The sequence below is a fragment of the Stegodyphus dumicola genome, chromosome 7, assembly GCF_044657685.1.
Source record: "Stegodyphus dumicola isolate Sdum_Otavi_A_Nest chromosome 7, ASM4465768v1".
NCBI lineage: Eukaryota > Metazoa > Arthropoda > Arachnida > Araneae > Eresidae > Stegodyphus > Stegodyphus dumicola.
Genome location: NC_140774.1, coordinates 94,686,692 through 94,712,187, shown reverse-complemented (window position 1 = coordinate 94,712,187; position 25,496 = coordinate 94,686,692). Strand labels below are relative to the sequence as shown.

The following is a 25,496-nucleotide window of genomic DNA, read 5'->3' as shown; positions in this document are numbered from 1 at the left end:
GGACTGCCTCCTCCAGTGGAGACCAGGCCTCTCAATTCATATCACAAGCATTTATCAATTTTGTAGATAAAAATACATAATTATATAAATGCAAAATACGTAATAAGAATAAACAAGAAATGCACAAGTGCATAAGATGAAGGATATACATAAAAAATACATCGAAATAAAATACAAAAATAATACATAAAATATAAGATTAAACATAAATATCATAAAATGTCATACCATAAGTATCATATGATAAAATTAGAGTTTTCAAATTTAGAGAAAAATACAAAAAAAAATGTATAATATGTAATGTGTCAAATAAAAAAGTTAAAAATATATATATAATAAAGCGAATATGTTGTGTTTAGAGTTAATGCGTCATTAAAGTGTTCATGAATAAAGAATTCATATAAAACAGTTCATGATTTTAAGTTCATATATTTCATGACTCATTATTTTTAGACACAACAGTTAGGCACTGTGACTCCTTTTTCAATTCAAATTTTGCTGCCATAACTCTATTTTGATAGTTTATAGTTTAATGCGTGTTTTTGAAGTCCTTTGTTGTGGTGATCTAGGCAGTAAATATACATTACAAACGGTGCAGTTTATTCTTGTTGTTGATTGAAATTATCGGTAGGTAGTTCATAGTATCCTGCACTATTGTTGATTAGTATGCCCTACATTTAACTCGTTTGATTTCTCTTTGGTATGTGGCTTATGGGTTATTCAATTATGGCAAAGCACACGAGGGCTATCTGCCTAAAGGGAGGAATGCCTTCGTGGAGGACTTTCTATGGGAAACTGGCTCGTATACACATTACACATGGGGAAAACCACGAAAACGCCCATGCAGCCAGCCCGTTCGCGGGATTCGAACCTCGGACTGAACTACCAGTGTTCATCGTCTTTACCGCTCCGCCACTGGTGGGCCTATTTGGTATGTGGAATAGGAAATAGTTGAAGCAGGGTGATTGCAGTCAAAATTTATGGCAGACTTTTCATAGTTAATCCAACAATTTATACAGTACGGAGTTTGAGTAGTGCAGTTAGAAACATGGTGTTGTCTGCCGCGAAATGGATATGTTGGTTTGAAATGACAGTATTTTGTGTTGTGGGAAAGTCCCAGGATATTTGGCATCCGCGCATCAAAAAATTCGGTTTATTGGTTCGCCATCCTATGTATATATTTGTTTTTTTATTTATACAATTTTGAAAAGATTGGCCATGACATTCTATGATCCATTTTACAGTATTGTTTAGACCGTTCAATTTAAATAAGGGTATTAGTTCTGAACTGTTTGATTGCGTTTCTTGGGTTCTAATTTGAATCAGTTCGTCAGGATTGAAGTTTTTTGGTATATTATGAATTGTGCATTTTGACAGTCTTGCTTTGGGAAATTTGACGTTAACTATTTCTTTGGCAGCTGTTTTAGTATGGAGATTACAGCTAATTTGTTCGATGTCTTTTGCATTATAGCAGTGAATAGCAAGGCCTCTTTGACGTTTAGTATTATTATTTTTTATTTATTTATTTATTTTTGCATTTATGTTTAATTTTTGGAGTGGAATTATTTCTTGCAGTTTATCTTGAAAATTTTTACATATTCTTGTGTATAGGGTAACCCTCATTTGAGTATAAAAGTATAGTATTATTCGGTTTATTGGTGTCTGCCGAAAACATCGCGAAGAAAACTACGCAAGGCGAAAACGTCGTGGTACAAAACATCCTGAGAGAAAAGAAAGCAGAGAAAACATTGCAGTTCTAAAACATCGTGGTACAAAATATCGTCAAAAAAATAAAGCGGTTTAAAAACATTGTAAAAAATAAAGTACCTATAAATCATGGCATGACGATAACATCGCACACATGCGTTTCTCAGGTTATAAAAGCTATAAATGCGTTTTCGCAAACTGATTTGGGAACGCAAGAAGGAAAGAGGTATATTTTTACTTTTATATTTCAAATTTTTGAATGAACTAATAAATGTTTGCTAAAAAAGTAAATGAATGCAACTTATAGCACTTAATAGAATTTTATATTTACATAGTTAAATAAGAAAAGTCATTAATAAATTAATCTTTTTTTAAAAAAGTTTTGCTCATAATTTTTCATGAAAAATACAGCGCAAGATAGATTACTGCTTGAGTTTACCTCTATGGAACTACTCTGATATGCGCCCTCAAGTCGCCAAATTTCTCGCCAAATATTTTTGGCGAGAAACTTTACGATGCCTTATTACTATCTAAATTTTTTGTCTACATTTTGAACTTTTAGCCTAAAATGTCTCCAAAAACGCGGTTTTCGCACATGCAAAAACTACGTTTTGAACACACAATTTAGCTAAAAATCCGAAACAAAAACAAAAAATTTAGATAGCAAAAACGTAAAGTTTCTAACCAAAAATATTTGACAAGAATCCATGTACACAGCGACATGTTTTAACTTAAAAAAACATCTACGAATTGCACAATGTAGGCAACGAACGAATCTACAAACTACGCACACCTAGCTTTAATAAATTAACATAACAACAACAAATTTCAAAGAATACCATGTACACAGCATCCTGTTTAAACTTAAAAAAAATTCTACGAATTGCACAATTTAGGCAAGGAAGGAATCTAAAATCTACGCACTCCTCGCTTTAATAAAATAACATAACAACAACAATAAATTTCAAATAATACCATGTACACAGCGTTCTGTTTCAACTTTAAAAAACATCTACGAATTGTACAGTCTAGACACTAAACAACAAAATAAACTAAAATAAATTTCAAACAATTAAAAACAACAATAACGACAGAAATTCATACTAAAGAACCAATGAACATAGCATTCTACAAAATAAGAACAAGGATAAAATAAAATGCACTTACCATGAATTAATGCGTTTTCGAATAGCAGAAATATAAATTTCATACCGCCTTTAACATGCCGCCACGTAATCACTATCGTATTTACATGACAGCCAGACACAATATCCAGAAAATTTATACTATGGTTCACAAATAAATAAAATCACAAATCCCTACTTCTATCATGCACTGCCATTAAAAATAATCTCCCAGACCCTCTTTCCACACTTCCAAATACCCACTACCTCTCAACAGGATAGCCACAATCATATTTCCTTTTGCCGAACTTCAATTCAACAACTACCATTTTATCTTTCCCTCCCATCTTCTCAGACACAGAGGCGAACCAACGAGCTCCAGCGAAAGATTTTTCAATGTCAACAGGGTTGCCATAGAACACGCAATTGTTCCAAAAACCAGCGCAGAACACATATCGCCACATTTGGTGAAATTAGGGCGTATATTAGAGTTGTACCACCTCTATAAAAATTGTTCAGTTAATTACCAAATTACTTTCTTTCACGTTTGTTAATTTGATATTGTTTGGGTGAAAATTATATCTTGTTTTGTTTCCGTTTATTCTTAAAGCGCAGTTAACATTTCTTGAGTTTTCAAATCTTTGTGCGAATATGCATGTGCGAATCTTTGTGCGAATATGTGAACAAGTTTTAAACCTGAAAAGCGCACGTATGTGCGATGTTATCGTCATGCGATGATTTGTAGGTGTTTTATTTTTTACCATGATATTTTCAACGATGTTTCTAAAGTGCGAAATTTTTTTAACCACTTTATTTTTGACGATCACATTTTGTACCACGACGTTTTCGCCTTGCGTTGTTTTCTCCGAGACGTTTTCGTCCTCTACGCTTTCGGCTATAATCGGTTCATTTGGTACAGTTTTCGTTACTGGAAGCGACGGTAGCTGAGTGGTATTACACCTCAGTTGTACATTTTTTACGTGATCGCCAATTCGATCCTAATTCGAAGTCGTTCAACAAGAATTCAGGACTTGATATTTTTTTTTAAATTTAGAAAGTCTCTGTGTTAATACACATATAATTAGTAATTTTTTATTTTGTTCGATAGGGTAAGCTCTTCAGCCCAGGTACCCAGGTGTATACACCATTCTCCGAGTTCGTTACTTCTGCATACGATCTTGAATTTGACACGGAGTTGTCATTTGGTTGATGTGTTTGAAGGTTAGAATCATTTCTGAATGCTAAGTTGTTGTTATAAAATTCCATATTTCAGTCAGGTTCATCTCTATTTATTTGAAGATCGTCGTTAGATTCTGCTTGCTTATTTCTGAAATTTGATTGAAATTATGTGTTCTCAATAAATGGGTTAATGATCTTTATTCTTGAAGAGATGAGCAACTGTGTTCTTGATCATCTTCAGTTATCCTTGGACTTGTATTGGTAAAATCCTCTCTTCTTTCTGAGATTATTGCTTCAGTCACATTATTTCTTGATATTGGAGTGTTAAATTTTGATTGCAAAATTGGAATGTTTAATGTAGATGTAGAAGCGTCATTCAGCATGACTGACCTGGGACAGTTTTTGAGGAAGTCGACAATTGATTTGATTTTATTGTTTAGTTCTTTGGGTAGATATCACTTATGTTTATTATCACTTTTTAAAAGAGCATTTATCATAAGCATTTTGAATTTTTATTTGTCTTTCATCATATGAGTCGGATATAACTGGATCATCATTTTGTTCCATACATCGTAGATAAAGTGAATGGTGATAATGTATGAAATTGATTTGCGAATCAATAGTGGTGGAGTCAGGATTATATAGTGATGATACGCTTTATAATCTCAAAATGTTGGATTAGCACAGTAGTAGTCAAATATATTTTAAGTAAATAGAACTTATGTAGGTAAAGTAATATATACTAAAAAGAAAAATAATAATTAAGTAACAATATAAATAACATTTTTGTAAATAAACATCTTTCTCTTTAAAAATTACACATTTTAATTGTTGCAGAAATAAAAAGTTAATCTATATTAAAGCATTTATTTTCTTTACAGTTATGATGCTTGCACCGACATGCTTGCAGTGACGGAACACTTTCGTTCTTTAACAGCGATGCATATCACTGGGCCTGTGGAACTTACTTCTCGAAGAATTACGGGCCGAGAAAAAATGATGTAGAAATTCCAGACCATACCATCACTTTTGGTGAATGCAATGGGACCTCTAAGACAGAGCGCAGATTTTCTGATTCCCAAATTCGGCAGTTGAGTATTCACTGCACCAACCAAATGAAAATGCTCTTCGTCTGACCAGAGGATATTCGAAGACCATTCGGGATCGACCTTAAAGTGAGCAACAAACAGGTGAGAACCAGAGTCGAGTGTCAAAATCCTACGAAAGCAACCGCTGCATTAGTAAAAGTTTATAAGAGTAATATCAGAGGATAGCCGCCCAGTCGGTATAGTGGTCAGAGAAGCCGAGTGCGATGTCGAAGGGCCTGGGTTCGAATCCCGGAGAAGGCATGGTTGTAACTGTCAGTCCCTTCATAGGAAAGGCGATGGTGCCCCACCTCTTAGATGCCCCCATAATAAAGAGACCATCCGGCCTTGTATAGATTAATGGAATAGGTTACATTTGTAATTGTTCACAATCTGCCATTGGGAAAAAGAAATATATCGGAGGGTATACTACAAGATCTTATGGACAGAACGTGATCTATCCAGCGCCTTTGCCATAGGCAAGACACTAGTGCTAGCTTGAAAGTTTGAAGTTGTGTCCTCTACGGCCTGAAGCGCAACCCGCAACCTCTTGCATACTGCTTATGCAGAAACAAGTTTTCTTTCTCTTCCAGGATGAATAAAAAAATATCCTGTTTCTTCAAATTTCGTTTTCATTTTCTGAAGGTTTTTAACATTCAATGGATTTCTTAGAATCCCCTTCAAAATTGAAAATTTCTGTACAGCAGCTACTGCGGAATTACTGCTTTGCTAAAACAATTTTACCAACAATCTAGTAAATTAGATATAGTAAACATATTGCCATTGTGAGCAACAAGCACATTGAAAACAAAATCTCCGCGAATGCTTCTAGGTTTTATAACAGCTGCAACGTTGACAAAGATTTACATTTTTACTACAGTTTTCCAAAGTGAAATGCCCTTTGGTGATGCTATTTGTAACTGTTGTTCAAAAATAGTAGTATTCAGACACTGATGCAAATACATTTGTTGGAATAACATGCTTGTTCAAAAGTTACACACGTTGATGTGATGATGACTGATTGAGATTTCCTCACCAGGACCCATTCCCTCAGAAAAGACAAGATCGGTAAAAATTACTGCTTATAAATGCGCATCACATTAGGCACCTTACATCATGAATGTAGATTTTCTGGCGTTGAGAATCTGCTTTGAGTATGAATGTATTGAGTATTATTATTCCTCTTCCTCTTAGATTAGCGGTAGGCAAATCCTCATTTTCATCTTCCTCTTCAACACCGTTTGGTAAATCTGCATTATCAAAAACAATTCCACATGGCTGATTCTGTAACAAGTGGTCAACATTTTTCTATTGCTAGCAATTCATCATAAAGTGAAACTTTATCGACATGTTTTTCATACTTCAAAATGCTTAAAGGCAGCTCCTTTCCGTGATGACACTCCAATCTACTGATCTTGTCTGTGTCCCTGAACAGTAAAAATTTCAAAGTTTCCATCTTCATCAACCTTAAACAGAGCTCTTGTGAAAGTTCAATTAAAAAATTTGAATGGAATCACAGAACCCGTTCACATTCTTTGCTTTAATGATCGCGTACAAATGGTATGCTAAGTAAGATATGCTTATTGTGTTTGAATTCACTTCAAATTAATGTTATATTAGTCATGCAAAGCCTTTATTTAGAACACAAAGAAAAGTAGGGGGGATAAAAATAACGTAAACCTATTGCTGTTTTCCTTAATGAAATGTGGATCTTAATATCCTAAATGCGAATGATTTTTAAAGATTAGTATTTTTGTCAATAAAACTTGCAGAAATTCTGGAAAAAAAAATGTTTTCACATTTTTTTACATTAATCGAAGATATTGATACAATTTTTTATATCCCATTTTCATACACTTATAAATTCAGAGTATAAATATCATTTAATATATAGGAAATTGAATGGGGCCAAAAGGTTCATTCATTATGCCGATCTAGTTAGGCAGGGTTCGATTGTTTTACACGTCCCCACCACTGGGAACTACAGTCAAAAGCTACAAAAATCTACTTTATTTCATTGAAAAAATTTATATATCCAGATAATTAATTTTTTGCCCCTAAAATCTTGATTATCCCACACCTATCAAAATAGCTGCCATCGTGCTGGATATATCCTTCAGAAAATGAAATCACTTTCACTTATACATTGAATTAAAGCATCTTTCCAGTAATGCCTCAGTTTGGTTTTCAAATTTCAGCACGTACTCCTGACCTGGCTCCAAGTGATTTCTGCTTTTTATTGAAAACAAGGTCCTACAAACGGAGAAAAGTTTAAAAGATTGATCTACAACTGCTTAGTAATTTTTCTCCGAATTCTTTTTTGAAATTGTCTTTCTCTTAAGTTCAGAATTTAAATCAAATATTCTCCCTTTGATAAAAGACATATCCTCACAATATTTCTCTAATGTTGGCAGAATGAATATAATGTCCTATCACGGCTTAATTTCTAAAATTAGAAATGCCAAAGCTCTATCACAGAGGGTCAGAAACGAGGAACAAAAAAAAAAAAAAAAAAAGTTTTATAAAATAATTAATATTTAAAATTAATAAAATCCAATAAAATGCGAAGAGATAAATAAAAATTCCACGGAAAACATACCAATATGAAATTAAAAATTAGGCAAAACAGCAGCTTTATTTTGAAGATTTTGAACCAAATCCATTAATTAAAAAAGAATTCTGCTTAAGCCAAAATCAGGTTGGTGTTATCCCTAATTTTGAGATAAATTATAAATTATTAAATTAATGATAAATAGTGTTAAATAATAAAATACTGGACATAATTTTCTTTGCGGCTCCGGCTGAAATTACAAGCACACTCAAGTATTGTACAATTTCACTCAACAACCAAGAAACAGCATAGCCGGGTTTTGACTAAATGTAAACTCGAGTATACAATAGTTTGTACTATTTCAGGGGTAAAAGAAAAGAAGACCATTCCTTTTCAGGCCCCCACTGCAAAAAGATAAAATGCTTAAAGTGTCACCAGTGAGAATAGATAAAATGCTGAAAACAGTAACAAAGTATAGAGAAAATTTTAATGGAGGATATGTAGGTATGAAAAGAAAGATAACACAGTCAAATGCTTTCTGAGCATCACTCCTGCCAATCTAGTTCTCAAGCAAAATGTCACAGGGTAAAAATTTTCCTCCAAACCAAAGAGTTAGCTGAGAACAAATGTACAGACAAATGACAATTTTCGTTCCTCATATGTGTGTGTGTGTGTGTGTGTGTGTGTGAGTGTGATTATGGCAAAGCCTCGAGGGCTATCTGCCTAAGAGGAGGAGTGCCTTCGTGGAGGACTTTCTAAGGGAAACTGGTTCGTATACACATTACACATGGGGAAAACCACGAAAACGCCCATGCAGCCAGCCCGTTCACGGGATTCAAACCTCGGACCGAACTACCAGTGTTCAGCGACTTTACCGCTCGGCCGCTGGTGGGAGTCCCTCATATGTGGTTACATCATTCCAAAAGTCTGTCTTTCTGTGGGAAGCCACTAGTGTTGGACACGTATTTACCCACTTTCATTAATTCAGTGCACTTCTTGGAGAATAAGCCATTGACATGTGAGTTGGGCTTTTCTTTTTTCTTTTCTTAAGTCTCAAACTCTGCCGAATATTTGTGTCTGAGGAAAAGGTAGGCACGGATTCAGAAGTTAAAATAGATTTTAAAGGCTTACTTCATATTAAAATAAAATTCTCGAGTGAACAAAGGATTTTCTACTTAATTTGTGGCTCAGTTAGATAAAAGAAAAGCTGGACCCATTTTATTTCGGGCTTTGACGTGTTCAGCTAAAATTACGACTTATCTCAAAAACTGAGAAGTACCAGAATGGTGCTAAGGTGCAATTAAATATTACTTCCTCGTCATATATTTATACAGAAAATATAAAAATATTACTCAGAATTTCACCCCCCCTTTTTTTTTACTTACACCAAAGGTAAATGCTACTTTATAGGAATACTTTTTAATGCTTAAGTCCAGTTCGAAATCTTCAATACAAAAATTGACAACTCTTGTAATAACAAAATAATATAAATACCTATAGAACACTAGTTTATTTCAAAATATAACAAACAAAATATCGAATCTTGAAATAAAACAAATAAAGAAGACTATCTTTCCAAGGTGAAAGCATTTAAACACATTAGAAGGTTTGCGATGTATACTTCATTAGTGAAATTTATAGTACAAAACTATTTTGTTTCATTTTCCATAGAATATGAAAGATCATGAATCAATAGAACAGTTTCAGAAAAGAATAAACAATTCTCACAAATTCAAGAATGCAGGAAATGTGCAACATTCTTTTCACTACATTTGTTAGGTAATGCATTTTTGATATACATGATGTAGATATTGATTTGATATAGTTTGAGATAGCAATCCCATGTTGATGAATGAATCATGGCAATATTATGAATTATCATTGAAGAATATCTACAACTGACTAGTTCATGATGTCTTAGCATTAAACAACAAATTTAGTTTTTCCCAAACCACCTTATGCTAAACTAATAATGCAACTGGGAATTTCATGAATCACATTTCTTTTATATTCCCTTTAATTCTTTAAAAAGCTATTTGTACTAATCATTTTTTTACACATTTCATATGTTTTCCTGTTGTCAGTTACACAAAATAAAAGACTGCAGCACTCCGTATGCAGTCAACTAGATGACATCAAAAGATAATGCAGAATAATATTGTTTGTTCAGAATAATATAACCTATTAATATTAAATAAAGATGATTTATCTGCCAGCAAAAGATTCTATGATATCCAGTGGCACCTCAAGAACAATCAGCTCTAGTAATCATTTGGTTCAAAATATGGTCAAATTATTTACATTCACATTGTTGCTTTGGTACAATATTAATTGGTACCTTGATCAGGTAAAATCATTCCTATTTGTAATAATACACTAAACTCAGTCCTAATACACATAATTTTGAATAAATAATATGATTGTAATGCAATTAATAATAAATATAATTAAATACAGTCCTAAAACCATATTTCATTTAAGAATTATTACAGCAGTTTAACGATGCTATTAGCTCTTGGCTGCATTTGACGATCGAGTTTTGTCATGCTCTTGTTTTCCCACAAGTTAAGTTACAAATGATGAGTCTAATTTGTCATTCAAACTCAGACAAAATTAAACATGTACATTCTTGTTCACAGCAAGAGTGATATGTAACAGTTGTATGAGAATGTTTTTTCCAGTGCTTCAATGAATCTTGTAATAATAAATTGCTCCAAAATAATACATCTTAATATAATAAATAAAAGTAATATATCTTATGAAAATTTTAATGAAAGAGGAAACTTTGAGAAATACGATTATAATGATGACTATAGTGAATTACAAAATGAAAATTTCGAAGACAATAGCGAACTAGAAAGTGACGATGATAGTGAAATATTACCAAAATTTTAAAGAAGCTTAATCGAGCAGTTATAGTGAATGTTCTAATGAATAATTGCCCAACGAACGGATATGGAAGGAAAACTCGATCTTGCTGATATCAAATGATTTTGCACAATATCCGGGATCAATTATATGTATCTGTGTAGACTAGATGATAATCCTAAGGCTTTAGGTGTTTTGAAAGAAGTCCTGAATGAAGACTTTTAGAATATTATACTAAAAGAGACAAATAGATATGCCAGACAAATAATTGAAAAGGAGGGCTTTGTAAAAAATAGGAACCAAAGGTAGGTACTTGTAACCTCTGATTAAATAAAGTATGTATTGCGTTATGCATCTTAATGTTTCAAACGAAGAAACCAAAGCTTTGATTTACAATTGATTTGATTACAAATTTGGTTACAATTGATAAATTTGATTTACAATTCTAATTACTATGCATATCATATGCATATCATATCACTCAAATAAATGAATTCTCACACAAAATCTGCTGCCTTTATATACTATTCTGCACATCAACAAATTAAATCCATTCCAAACATAATTAAAAAAAACTGTACCCAATGGGTTAGTAAGAATAGTTTAATTTTCTTTTATGTTACTTGACATAAGTCTATGCCTTCACTTGCTAGTCTGCTCACAATATTGCTGATTTTGTTGCTTAACGCAAGAGTTTTAATGATAAGTCTTTTAAATACCCAATTAATATTTTGAGCACAGGTACATGTAAAAAAGCAGCTGTGTGAGTTGACAAAAGTCACAACACAACCAAGCAAGTTATGCAGCTTACAGGAAACACCACTTCTAGCATATTAAAAAAATTAACTGTATGTTAGACAAACATGCAAAGGATTATGTGTTACACAACTGTAAGAATTTTCACTTCATTTTCATGGCAGTCAACATAAATTTTAAGTTTCCAACAGAGATTTCCATCAGATGAATGAATGGTAAATGATTCTGAGAACATAAATTAATGACTATGACTATAGCAATAACACTCAAAATGTATATTTTACTCCTTCGCAATCAACACATGAAAAAGAATTATTTACCTTCCATTGTTCACATGGCTAAATAACAGTAAAGAAAAGATTTAATAACTTCCAGAAGAGAGTAACAGTGTTTTCTTCTCAAGATGATATATTTTTTTTAAAAATCTTAAACCACAGAAAGATTTTAAGTATTTTTTAAAGATAATCAATAGTTTTCAAGAGCCTTGATAATGATTTTCGGTTTCTCAACTTTTTGAGATTTTGAAAGAGAAAATGAACAATGTGTTGTTTAATTTTAAAAATCATCACACAACTCAATGTAAAAACTTTCTTCCAGCCACCCTCCAAAAAGACAGAAATAAAGATACAATTAGGTAAAAAAATAATTATTTTTAATAGCATATAATCTTTGAGATAACAATATATTTTCTTCCACCAAACATCAGTCAAATAAAGTTTGCATATTTACTTTAAATGACATCATCCTGTAGAAGAATATATATACATTCAAGACATAAGATTCAATTTTAATAATACTTAATATATAGTTTTAATAAAGGGAATACTTTCAGCTTTCCATATGAGCTTCCCATATTTAATTACATTTTCACTATATAACTGCAAAAAATAAACATCAATTAAAATTAACTCTAAAAATTTTAAAATTTTAAACATAAAAAATTATTATGGTAATAATAAAATACAATAATGCAAACATTATTTAAAAGACGACAAAAAAGATCATTTTAATAAAAAAAAAAAAAAATGCAACACAGACACACACAAAAAAAAAATTGAGAAATAAAAACAATACTGTTCAATTTTATATCAAAAAATAATTTTAAAAAGTAAGATTGTGTTTAATCTCTTTTTTGATGAATTCCCTTCCTGAACTTACTTATTCTGGGGTAGGTGGGAAGATTTTATTTAATCCAGTTATTATTATATCATTTGTTGAGAACCCAGCAGCAGATATAAAAATACTACATATGAACTCGCTGTAAAGTTATATAATGTAAATAATAATAGGAAAATGGGTAAAAGTAATGCAAAAAAAAAAAAAAAAAAAATCATCTACTATTTTTCAAAAGTGTGCTGAATTTTATATTCAAGTAGAAGAGTAAAAGGTAATAAATGTACTTCAGAAAAGTACACATGATCAATACTTATTAACAACTTCCAGTTACAACTAAATAATCAGAATACAATTTTTAAAAAGAAGTATAACTCTTCAAAACAAACTCTGACATATGAATACTAGACATCTGATGCCTATCATTAACATTTTCTATGAACACAGTTTCATGCAATTTTTAGTGGAAAACTAAACTACATTTTATGGATACCTAAAAATGAAATAACATAATAAAATCCAGCTATTCTGTTGCTGTATATATTTTATTAAGGTAAATTAATAAAATGTAACAAATAGTGGTGCCCAAAATCATCCCCAACAAAATTCTTAGTGATTAGGGATTTTATGTTAAGGAATAATTAATAGACTCTAATAACTATTCCTAAACTTAAAAGTACTTTAAATTTCAACTTTCCTGTGATGAGACTCTTTCACATGAAATTTTAATGACATACATTAGCTTATCAATGCATGTTAAACTACAATGAGGAAAATTGTTTCAAATTTTTCAAGAATTAAAATCTGAAAAAAAAAAAAAAAAAAAAAAAAAAAAAAAAAAAAAAAAAACTTAAGGATGGAAAAATTCATTCTAAAAACAGTAGAAAAACAATTTCATTGTTAAACTTCATTCTATAGACAGCAGAGAAAACGATTTACAAATTGAAATCTTGGAGACTCCAAGTAATTCTGTAACAGAACAGGAGAATGGAAATTTTGTAAATCATTTAGAAATTACAGAACAGAAAAATCTCTGTTGATAGTAACAGTTTTCAAGTTATATAGCATTTGAGCAAGAGATGCTGATAAAGAAACTGCAGTGCATAAAAAAAATATATGAGCAAAAAAAGATGGCAATTTTTGTTTAACACAGCAACAAGATTTGGCTTATAAAGGAAGGCTACCCCCCAAAAAAAGAGGATTCAGCTGAGATAAGCCAACATTAAATGCATCGAGTGTTAGAGCGTGAAGAAAAGAAATGAGATATTCAATGGAAAAATCAATAAAATTAATAACATAACAGTGTGAAAATAAAGTGTTTTCAAAACAGTAGCAGGTTTTAGTTCCAGTGCATAAGCAAAGATAATTAAAATATGTAATATATTCCAACATATGTCAGATTAATTTTAAATACTATAATAAATAATCAAACACTTTTATCACAGATGAACAAACAAATATGCTTATCGGTGTTTGTGTTTATGCATGAAATCATTTGGAATGTTCATGGCATTAAAAAAGTAGTTGCAGTCATGGTTCATTTTTAATATTTCTTTGTTCTCACTGACAAATTAGTTTAGTCAAAACAGATAAACTGGTACAAAAACCACCCGTTCTTGAAGAGTTATATCAGTACCATATAGAATTTTGACATACAATTTGAGACAGCAGGCATTAGCAAGTTGGCAGCAGCAAAGCACAAGAGTGAATACAAAGTGTCTAAAATTAAAGTTTAGAGTGACTGGTTTTGGTTTAGACTTATTTTAACTTGCTATCTTTTAACTTTCTAAAATATAGTCAAATTAAAATATTAGCTTTCAAAAAAAGTTTCACACAAATACTTATCTGCACAAGCAGTTTGTGTTGGTGTGTTTAATATTTTGTCAAAAGATTTTTAGCATTTGAAAGAAAGAGGCTTGCTTTAGAACACAGTGCTGCGAAATTTGTAAAAAAAAAAAAAATATCGTTATCATTAAGTACAAGTGTCTGAAATGAAACTATCACGATATCAGATTAGAACCATCATTTACTTCCAGTTCTGTTGCAAAAAGTCAGCTACAGAAAGTCACCAAACCATGTATAGAGCTTTAGGTACTAATGTATCTTATTACACTGTGAAGGTTTGGTACCAAAAATTCAAAAATAAGGACTATGACATTCAAGAAGTAGTGTGCTCTGGCAGACCTACTGATGTTGATAAGGCTCTCCTGTGAGAACTTGAGAACTTCCTGAGAGAAGAAGATCAGTATGCAATCACTCAAGAGCTCACTAAGGAGTTAGACGTTAGTGCTATGTCCATTAATTAGTCATGCTATGCATCACATAAACTTCACATACAAGTTTAATCACTGGGTGCCGCATAACCTGACTCAAGCAGATATGGACAGATAAGCTTGGGCCTGCACTAATCTGCTCGAATAGTAATGCAAGGACAAAATTCTGGACTGGATTGACAGTGATGAAAAGTGGATTTACTTCAACACAGGCCCAAAAGGGGGCTCATCTGTGACCAGTGAGCCCATCGGCAGCATCGCAAAGCACAATTTGATTAACAACAATATAATGCTTTATATCTGGTGGGATTGCCATGGTATTATCCACAAACAGTATCTGGAAAAAGGTTAAACCCTTGACAGTAAAGTGTACAGGGAGACGCAAGTCTGTGTTGATGCTGCTATCAAGAAAAAATGTTTGGAAAAGTTCTGGTGCAAAAAGGTAATGTTCCTTTAAGATAATCCAAGACCACATGTGTCTGCATTCACCAACTAGACTCTGTATAGATTCGAATGGGATCTTTTGCCACAGCCACCATATATATAGCTCTGACATTACTCTTTCGAACTCCTTGTTTTTCACACCTGCAGCTACATTTTGTTAGTGCTATCTTCCATTCTGCCCAGGATGTCTAAAATGAGGTCGATCTGGTTTTGGACTTGCGACCACCAAGTTTTTGAGCTTTGCAAGGCTCTGAAGGCTTTGAAAAACTACCAGACCATTGGCAGAAAATCATAGGTTTGGGTGGTGTGTACTATCCACACTAAAAGTACTGCTTTCATTTTTTTTTTTTTTTCCCCTCGCAGAAAAATTTCATTACAACTAGATACAAAAATATGTAAAGAAAAATTTTGACTTTAATTTAATAATATAAACACTAACCTCTATTTTAATTTCATTAAATTTTAGCAAGTTAAACCTAAAACAAAACTAAATCACTCTGAACGTAGCTTTTATCTTAGACACAACACATTCGCTCTTTTGCTTCCTTATCTAGTTAGGCTGCTGTCACTTCTTCCTTCCTGAAAACAACAACTTAAAAATTTTAAACATTTTCAAGAATAGATGCACTTACTATGCCAGTTTATCAATGATGCATTCAAAATGTTTACCAATGAAAACAAAAAAATATTAGATCAGTCCATGACTGCAGTTATTGCTTTATGCATCTACATGGCATCAAGATCTGACTTTGATATCCACATTATTTCATGTATATGTTACCGTGAAAGACCGAAATTGGAGAATGTCGACTTTCACCGGAGAATGTCAACATTCACCAAATACGTCGGTGAAAGATCGAATATTGCATTGTACATTTGGACCCTCACCGGTGTATGTCGACAATCACAGATATGCTCTGTTGTAGGTGGAAAAGAAAGTAGTATATATACATGCTGTCATTGCAAAAGGAAGTGTCCTAATAGTTTTAAGTTGTTGCAATATATAAGATTTGAATCAGATAATTTAGTAAGTTTTTAACTTCAATTATTTTCCTTTCTCATTATGAATGTACTGTGGGTTTTAAGTTCTTATTTTAAGTCTCAAGTGCGTTTTTTCGAGACAATTACAGAGAAGAAAATATAATATTTTTATATGTTCAACATTCACCATTAGCACATGGTGAATGTCGACATTTACCGGTGTAAGTCAGAAATAAGAGTATTTGGAAAATATTTCGGACATACATGTAAATGCTGACATTCACCGGTGAAAGTCGACATTCTCCAGATTTCGGTGTTTCACCGTAACATATACATATAACAAAATGCAAGAGCTATATATAAATCTTTACTAAAAATATACCACAGCTTTATAACAATTATACAGCATCATTCACTACAATATTAACAACAGCTTAATAGCTGATAACACTATATGTATTTCAATACTAAATGTTTCAGAAAAGCATTTATAAATTTTTAATTAACATTTATATAAAAAATTATGACAACATACATAAGCTTCTACTACTTTCTGTTTCTTCAGATTTAACTTCATTATTCATATTTTCAGATTTATCCCTTGGAATATTTTCATTCTGTGCATTAGTATTTGTTTCTGAACTCTGGAGTCCCCCATTAGTTTCTTCTGTGATAATAAATAATATTAAATAATTTTTAACTCCAACAGCAAAAGTACAAAAAAGTCAATAACAGCAAAATGTGTGAAACAAAATTCAGTCAATTTACAATTTATCACCTAAAATACAGAGTGTTTGCTAATGACAGGAACACTTCTAGTAATTGCATAAAATCAAGTAACAGAAGATGTAACACCAGTACAGTTTGAAGATATATCATTGGTATGACATTCTGTCAGCCATGTTCTCTGCTGGATGTCAGTGGACAGCTCGTTGGTTTCAGGCATTCCTGTGCTACTGCAGATGCACTGTCTTGTATTGCTTAAGCATCATTTATCAAAATAGACTGACTGGCAATGGGTCATGACTGGTAATATTATGTTAGCTGAGCATTGGAAGTACATCTTTTGTTGCTGAAGAAGGGAGGGGAGGCAGGTGTGACAGCTTTGAGGATCATGGTTTCATTTGTCTTGTCATTTTGCTTTAGCCAAATTATTACAATTTTTTTTTTTTAAAAAAACAAAGGTATGATAGTCAGAGATGTTGTGAATTAACTTTAAAGTTGCAAGCTGACTCCTTGCCATTTGCTCGTACACTTCCTTGATTTCTGATATGTTCCTTTATCCAGAGAGGTAGAAATTGTTTGAAGTGCTGTACATCCCTTAAAATATTACTGATGTTAACTCTGGACAGGATTTAGGATGACATGAATCACTGACAGGCTATCACTGTAGAAACTGGCATTATAGTGTCTGTTGTTTCCTGCATCACTCATTGCCATTGTTAGTGAGTGCGCTTCAGCCTGGAAGATGCTATTCTTGGGCGAAAGCTGTAATTTCTATGTGTGAAATTCTCTTTCATTAGTTTAATGAACATAGGCATAACCAATTTCATTATCTTAGCCTGAACCATCAATGTAGTACTGGAACTTTGCATTGGAAGTAGAAGGCTGTTGTTGCAAATGTATACTTCAATTGCAAACTCCTCTGCCATCTGCCTGAATGTGCAGCTTTTTGCTCAATACTTCATATGCATGAGGGTGGAATCATGTATTGTGGAAATGTATTTGTTTTTGTAATTACAAAACAATCTGTAATGCTGCTGGTAATTCGCTTTATATATGCAGTGGTGTTAGTCTTGCTAGGATATTTGCTGCAACTATAGACATAAAATAACCTCAAAGTAGCATGTCAAGTTTTGGACAGTAAGTGAGATTAATGAATCTAAATCTAATCTAAACTATAACTGAACTAGATAAAGCCAACAAATTATTACCTGAATATATACAGTTTCCATTAGAAACTGCTAGGTTCATAAACACAAGCACAACAACATAGTAAGTTATAAATTGTCATACCAAATCTCTGGGTTGCATTAAGAACAATGCTCATACCACCTATCACTATAGCCACTGGCGAGAAAAACTTTAGTAACTAAGTCAATAAAAACATGCTTATGGTCCCTCCTGTCTCAAGGCAAATTGCATTCTGTGGAAATTTTGCCTGTAGAAAATTATATTGCAAAGAAAATAGATGTAGAAACTGCTAATGGAAACATTTGCTGATCTAGTCTAGAAAAAGATGTTCCAGATAGGCTAATTTTTCAAACTATGTAAAAAGACTGGTTAGAAAATCAATATTGTTCATTGCATGTTAAGAAACAACCTAGATTATAAAGTAATTTGATAATTAATAAATATTTTCATATAATATTATATATAGTTAGAAATGTTAACTTTCCAATATTTTTAAATGGTACAGTCATTTCAAAAATAAAGATATAAATCAAAACAAACAAAAGATAATTACTATGCAAGATTGTAACAGATGTCATAAGTCATTATTCAAACATATTCAGTCATAATTCAAAACTATAGAATCTGCTCTAGATCAGGTAATGCATGATTCACCCAAATATAAACTTTCATTCCTTTTATAGGTCATGTGACAAAATGAATATAATCTGCTATAAGTTGGGCTTACACTCTTCACGTGGCAATGTAATATCAACTTTTGTTACATGATTGTCTTAATTATTGAGCCTGAAATATCTTAATACTTACAACAAGGAAATGTGTAACAAAATTGGCAGCAAAATTAAGGGCCCAAACACCTGAACTACGTGGAAGAACATCTGTTCAAAACACATATGGATCTTCAAGCCAAAAGTGATTATGACGGCCGATCTAAGGATTACAAGATAACTAGTTAAGTTAAGAATCCTGGTCACCCCAATTTAATTATTTTTGCTGATCATCCAAAGCAGTTAAATGTTCCATTGAATTTCAATTCTTTTATATGGATGCCATGATCCTATCTTACAAATTCTATTGCATATCAGTTCCTTTAGTACTGAAAGATAAATCTTGAAGTATATCACTGCTGGAATTTAAATGTGGGTTTTGTGGCAGAACTGGCTAATTTTGGGAATTTAAATAAATAATACTTGAATGAATATTTTGTTTAAAGTTCAAGTATTTTATTCTATGCAGGTTTCAATTTGAAGCATGAAAATAAATGTCAAATATGGTAAATACACAATAAACAAATCTTAATTCTGTTTGAATCTGTTGGAAACAGAAGAAGTATTGAAATATATAGTCTCAAAATGTTATATTTTGCACTCGTGAAATTTTTGAAAAGTGTTCTATGATAGTGTGGTGATGGCGATAAGGAGCGCGCCTTGTGCCCTCCGATAAGTGTGGCAACCCTAGAGGAGAAGTTTCTTACGAGTAGCGAGCAGAGCGAAACAGGCAGGCTGTCGGGGAGTATGCGCGATGTTCCTAAATAAAGTTTAATTTTTATTGTGCACTATGTCTTGTTAATATTTATATTAATGCAGTAAGAACATAATCTGTGATATGGAATTTGAGGATTGGTGGTAAAAACATAACTGGAAATCTCCATAATGGTAACCTGGACTGTGTTAAATCGTATGAACAGTTCTCAAGCACTTTCGGTTTTGACTACAAGCCATCACTCAAGATCTCCAAACCAGAAGTAATGGATTACATCGGTTTTCGTCCTCCGGATCACAGATGAGTAGTAATTATAGATCATTTTATAATTCTGTTTTCTACTTATCATTTAATTTCATTTTCTTTAGTTAAATTTTTCCTTTTATTTTGGCTTAAAAACCTTGCACAATGTCTGATGTTTATGCCGTCCAAATTCCGGTTTATAACCGATCAGACCCATCTTTATGGTTTATTATGTGTGAAAGTACCTTTGCTCTTGCCACCCCCAAACCTATCACAGAATCCATTACTAAATATAATTATGTAGTTTCTCATCTTCCTCCAGATATCGCATCACTAGTACGGGATTTACTTATGAAACCAGACCCTATTGATCCATATGCAAAGCTTAAAACTGAGTTAATAAATCGTTCAGGAGAATCTTCTCAGCAAGAAATTCGCCAATTATTATCTGGAGAAGAATTAGGTTCTCGAAAACCTTCTGATTTGCTTAGAAATATGAAACGTCGAGCAGAATCTTTAAATGTTCCTGATAACTTAATGTTAGAATTATTCCTTCAACGTTTGCCTTCGACTGTTCAGTCCATTTTGGCAGCGGTTTCCAATTTAACTGTAGATAAAGCTGCAGAAATTGCCGACAGAATTTTAGAAGTAAATCCAACCCCAGGGACTTGTGCCGTTTCTCGCACAGTCGATCAGTCTCTTGAGGATAAATTATTTAAACAAATAGAAAAATTAAACAAACGTATTGATCGCATTTCTCTTTCTCGTGGTCGCTCGCCAAACCGCGGAGATCGCAATAGAGAAAGAAGCAATTCCAAAAGGAGAGATTATTCTGTTTGCTGGTATCATAGACGTTTTGGGAAAAATTGTAGAGATGACAAATGTACAAAACCTTGTTCATGGCAGGGAAACGAAACCAGCAAAGAATAGAGGCGACTTATTCTTTGCCTCAAGTTTCACGTCGCCTGTTCGTTGTTGACCGTAGAACAAACCTTTCATTCTTGGTCGATACCGGCTCTGACGTGTCCTTACTTCCAGTAAATAATTCTCAAAAACGGAATTCGTCCCAACAAACACTTTTCGCTGCTAATTCTTCTACTATTCATGTTTATGGTCAAAAAACACTTTCTTTGGATTTCAAATTAAGACGACAGTTTACATGGACTTTTCTTATAGCAAATGTTAGTACACCCATTCTTGGAGCAGATTTTCTCCATTTCTTTGAATTGGTGCCTGATCTCAGAAACAAATGTCTCAAAGATTTAAAAACACATTTTAAAACCGTCGGTTGCGTGAAAAATGCAAGCATTTATTCAGTAAAAACTGTATTTAATGATACACCATATCACAAAATTTTAAAAGAATTTCCTTGAGTTACTAGATTACCAGATCCTAACCAACCTGTTAAACATAACACCGTTCATTATATCATAACTAAAGGTCCACCTGTGGTTGCAAAACCTCGTCGGTTAGCTCCAGATCGCTTAAAAATAGCAAAACAAGAATTTCAAACTATGATGCAATTGGGGCATTTGAGACCTTCGAGCAGCAATTATGCATCCCCACTTCACATGGTTCCCAAAAAGAGAAGTCTGGAATGGAGACCTGTAGGAGATTATCGAGCATTGAACGCTCAAACAATAAAAGACAAATACCCTATTCCATGCTTAGCCGATTTTACTGCTGCATTGCACGGTACTAAAATTTTTAGTCATGTCGACCTGATTAAGGCATACCATCAAATACCAATTAACCCAGCCGACATCCACAAAACCGCCATATGCACACCATTCGGGTTATTCGAAAGTATCCGTATGCAATTCGGCTTATGCAATGCATCTGCGACTTTTCAACGTTTTATAGATGAAGTCACGTGGGATTTAGAAGGCGTTTACGCTTTTGTCGATGACTTGCTCATAGCCTCTAAAGATTCTGAGGAACATTGCAGGCATTTGAAAGCTTTATTTTCCAAACTTCAGGAATATGGACTTTGCATAAATGTTTCAAAATGCACCTTTGGTCAAACATCTATTGATTTCTTAGGTTTTCACCTTAGTGAAAACGGAATTGAACCTCTTCCTGACAAAGTCAAATGTATTTTAGATTTTCCTCAACCTACCACTCTCACTCAGCTTCGCCGATTTTTAGGCATGTTTAACTTTTATAGATGTTTCATACCTAAAGCAGCACATATTCTTTCTCCTTTAATAAAATTGTTAGAAGGCTATATTAATAAAAAGAAATCTCGTTCTCGTGTTCAGGATTCATCCCCACAATTAAATTGGAACGAGAATGCTGAACAAGCCTTTATTGCCGCCAAAAATGCCATTGCTCAGGCTACCCTTTTGAGACACCCTATTCCCGGAGCCCAGCTAAGCATCTGGGTAGATGCCTCAGACGTCGCAATAGGCGGCACACTTATGCAGTTGTCTCAACAAACATGGGAACCTATAGCATTTTTCTCTATGAAACTCAGTAAAAGTCAACAGAAATGGTCCGCGTACGATAGGGAATTATTTTCTATTTATTCTGCAATGAAGAAATTCCGACACATGTTAGAGGGCAGAAATTTTATAATTTATACGGATCAAAAACCGTTAATATACGCTTTTAAACAGAACCCTCATAAATGTTCACCTCGACAATTGCGCCATTTAGATTTTATTTCTCAGTACTCTACTGATATTAGGCATGTGCAAGGTTCAAAAAACGTCGTTGCTGACGCTCTTTCAAGAATCAAAATTGATTCCATAACAAAATCTCCATTTTTGGATTTTAAAAAATTTTCGGAAGCTCAACGGCATGATCCGGAGGTACAAGACCTTCTCAAAAACAACACATCATCTTTGAAACTGGAATTTAAACCGTGCCAATATTCTGATGGTAATATTCTTTGTGACATATCAACGGACATTCCTCGTCCATTTGTTCCGAATTCCTTTCGCAGACTCATCTTTAATCATCTGCATAATCTGTCACATCCAGGAATTGCAGCTACTACGAAGCTTATTTGTTCTCGTTATGTATGGCCCGATATGAAACGTCATATCAAAAATTGGGTGAAATCCTGTGAATCTTGCCAAAAATCGAAAATTACTAGGCATACTAAAGCACCACTGGGCACATTCTCTCTTCCTGATGCACGTTTTTCAGAAATCCATATGGATATTGTTGGACCGTTACCTCCATCAGAAGGCAACGTGTACCTTTTGACTCTAATAGATAGATTCTCCAGATGGCCTGAAGCCATTCCCATCCCGGATATGAAAACGGAAACCATTTGCAGAGCCATCTTCAACTGTTGGATATCTCGTTTTGGCTGCCCATCGATCATAACAACAGACCAAGGTTCTCAAATGAGATCCGCACTTTTTGCAGAATTCACGCGCATTTTGGGTACGAACAGAATCACAACAACAGCCTATCATCCAATGTCAAACGGCATTGTTGAACGATTTCATCAACATTTAAAATCTTCTCTCAAGGCTCACGAGACCAATAACTGGACTGAAACACTACCAGTTGTTATGCTTGGTATTCGGACAGCCGTAAAGGAAGATCTACAGTCATCTTGTGCTGAACTGGTGTACGGCACAACTCTCAAGCTGCCTAGTGATATGATAATGTCATCTAAGATATCTCCGTATGACACACAATTTATCACGAATCTTAGGCATAGAATTCAACAGTTGAATCCAATAGCAACATCTGCACATTGCCAAGAAAAAAGTTACGTAAGTGCTACCTTAAAGTCGTGTACGCATGTATACTTACGTGTCGATCGAGTAAAGCCACCTCTGTGCCAACCATACACAGGTCCGCATAAAGTCCTTTCTAGAACGGACAAAACTTTCACAATAGATGTTAACGGTCTGAAATCTACTGTGTCTATAGACCATGTGAAACCTATTTGCTTTCGGACTCTAATTTGCCTGAACTAAAAACAAATAAAGACTTAAAGACAGTTCAGCAGAATAAATCTGCAAACGAACTCTCTAAGACACAAACTGTCACCAGATCGGGAAGATATGTTCACTTCCCTAAGAAACTTGCTTCTTACATAACAATTTAAAACATTTTTTTTTAAATTCATATCTTAACATATTTCTTGTTATTTCATGTTTATTATATGTGTCAATACCTTGTTATATATTGAATTGCATTTTGATCTTTTCCAATTTTATATTCTAATTTTGTAATCATAAAAAAAATACCCGACAGCACGGATACTCTGAGATAATTTCATAACCTATGTCGTTCCTTTGAATAGCCATTAAAGGAACTGGGGGGAAACTCTGTGGTGATGGCGATAAGGAGCGCGCCTTGTGCCCTCCGATAAGTGTGGCAACCCTAGAGGAGAAGTTTCTTACGAGTAGCGAGCAGAGCGAAACAGGCAGGCTGTCGGGGAGTATGCGCGATGTTCCTAAATAAAGTTTAATTTTTATTGTGCACTATGTCTTGTTAATATTTATATTAATGCAGTAAGAACATAATCTGTGATATGGAATTTGAGGATTGGTGGTAAAAACATAACTGGAAATCTCCATAATAGTTTGTGTTATGCAAATGGTACTGTATCATGCAAATTACGTATTTTTTTTTTTTTTTCAAGCCATTGATAGAAAATGGGATTAAATTAGTTATTATTTTGATCTTGTTTTATGTTTTACTATGGAATATGTATGTTTGATGTGAATTAGATTAAGTTGTTCTTAAACCCATATAAAATTATTTTGAACCCAATATGTTAGCATACAAAGTTTTAGGCATATTGTCAGAGCCAAATATGATTTTCGGATACCTAGAGGGTTTTGGGGGAATGAGTGGTTGTTTGAATTGCAGAAACTGAAATTACAATTCAGTATTATTCCTAGTACAGTGGAGTCTGCAGTGATGTCTTCTTCTGTAGATGTAGACAAACCTAAGTTAGTTCCTAATTTTGATTCTAAAACTGCAGATATGAATTTATTTCTGGACTTGTTTGACAAGCAATTTAACTTCTGAAAGTACCTATTGAAAAACATAAATTTCTGAAAGTACCTATTGAAAAACATAAATTTCTGAAAGTACCTATAAAAATTAAAATTTGTGTTCATTTTGAAACTCTTCATTCTATCTTGTTGGCTTTGTGCCAACTGATGTTTCTAAACTAATTACAAATGAACCTCCTGATGATATTCAGGATTATAAAAAAAAGTTAAGTAAAATCTCTTAAAGGGCTTCAAACTGAGTGCTGAGAAATTTCAGCAACTGTTTATCCAACATAGGAAAAAAATCCAGAAAACACTTGGCAAGACTTACTTTTACTTCGAAACTATTTCGAAAGGAGGCTTAAAAAAATCAAAAGTCGCAATGTTTGAGCAGTTAAGGAATCTGATAATTTTAAATCAAATTAGGAAGACACTCCCCTTCCAGATTATAAAGAAAATTGTTTAGATCATTGCAGCGAGTGGAACGATCCATTTCAGTTGGTGGACAAATTAGATCTGTACGACAAAGTTAGACATGTACAATATAAAAATATTAGTAAGGAGCCCCTAGGTTCCAAAATGAGATGATCCTAAAAATTACAAACTCTCAACATACTAAAAATGCCTCATAAAGGGATAATATAAAAAATGAATATTAGCCAACTGTTAATTGCTATGGCTGCAGGAAGTCAGGCTAAGTGCCCCATCTGTTCCCACTCTTTCGAGAAAGCATCATTTCTCTAAAGATAATCAATATGTACACTGCTCAAAAAAAAAAAAAAATGGGACAGTGCTATATCTCCCAT

At 33.2% G+C, this 25,496-nt stretch overlaps 1 pseudogene across 2 annotated transcripts in view; it reads right to left on the bottom strand.

Moving 5' to 3' along the window:
• Window positions 1-11,905: 11,905 nt before the first annotated feature.
• Window positions 11,906-25,496, bottom strand: part of LOC118194925 (methionine-R-sulfoxide reductase B1-A-like) — a 33,341-nt pseudogene continuing 19,750 nt past the window's right edge. For both annotated transcript variants that reach the window (XR_015042163.1, XR_015042162.1), the window contains 2 exons: window positions 16,617-16,748; window positions 11,906-12,148 (listed from right to left, as the gene is read on the bottom strand). The product of XR_015042163.1 is annotated as a methionine-R-sulfoxide reductase B1-A-like, transcript variant X2 (transcript). The remainder of the gene's footprint in view (window positions 12,149-16,616; window positions 16,749-25,496) is intronic.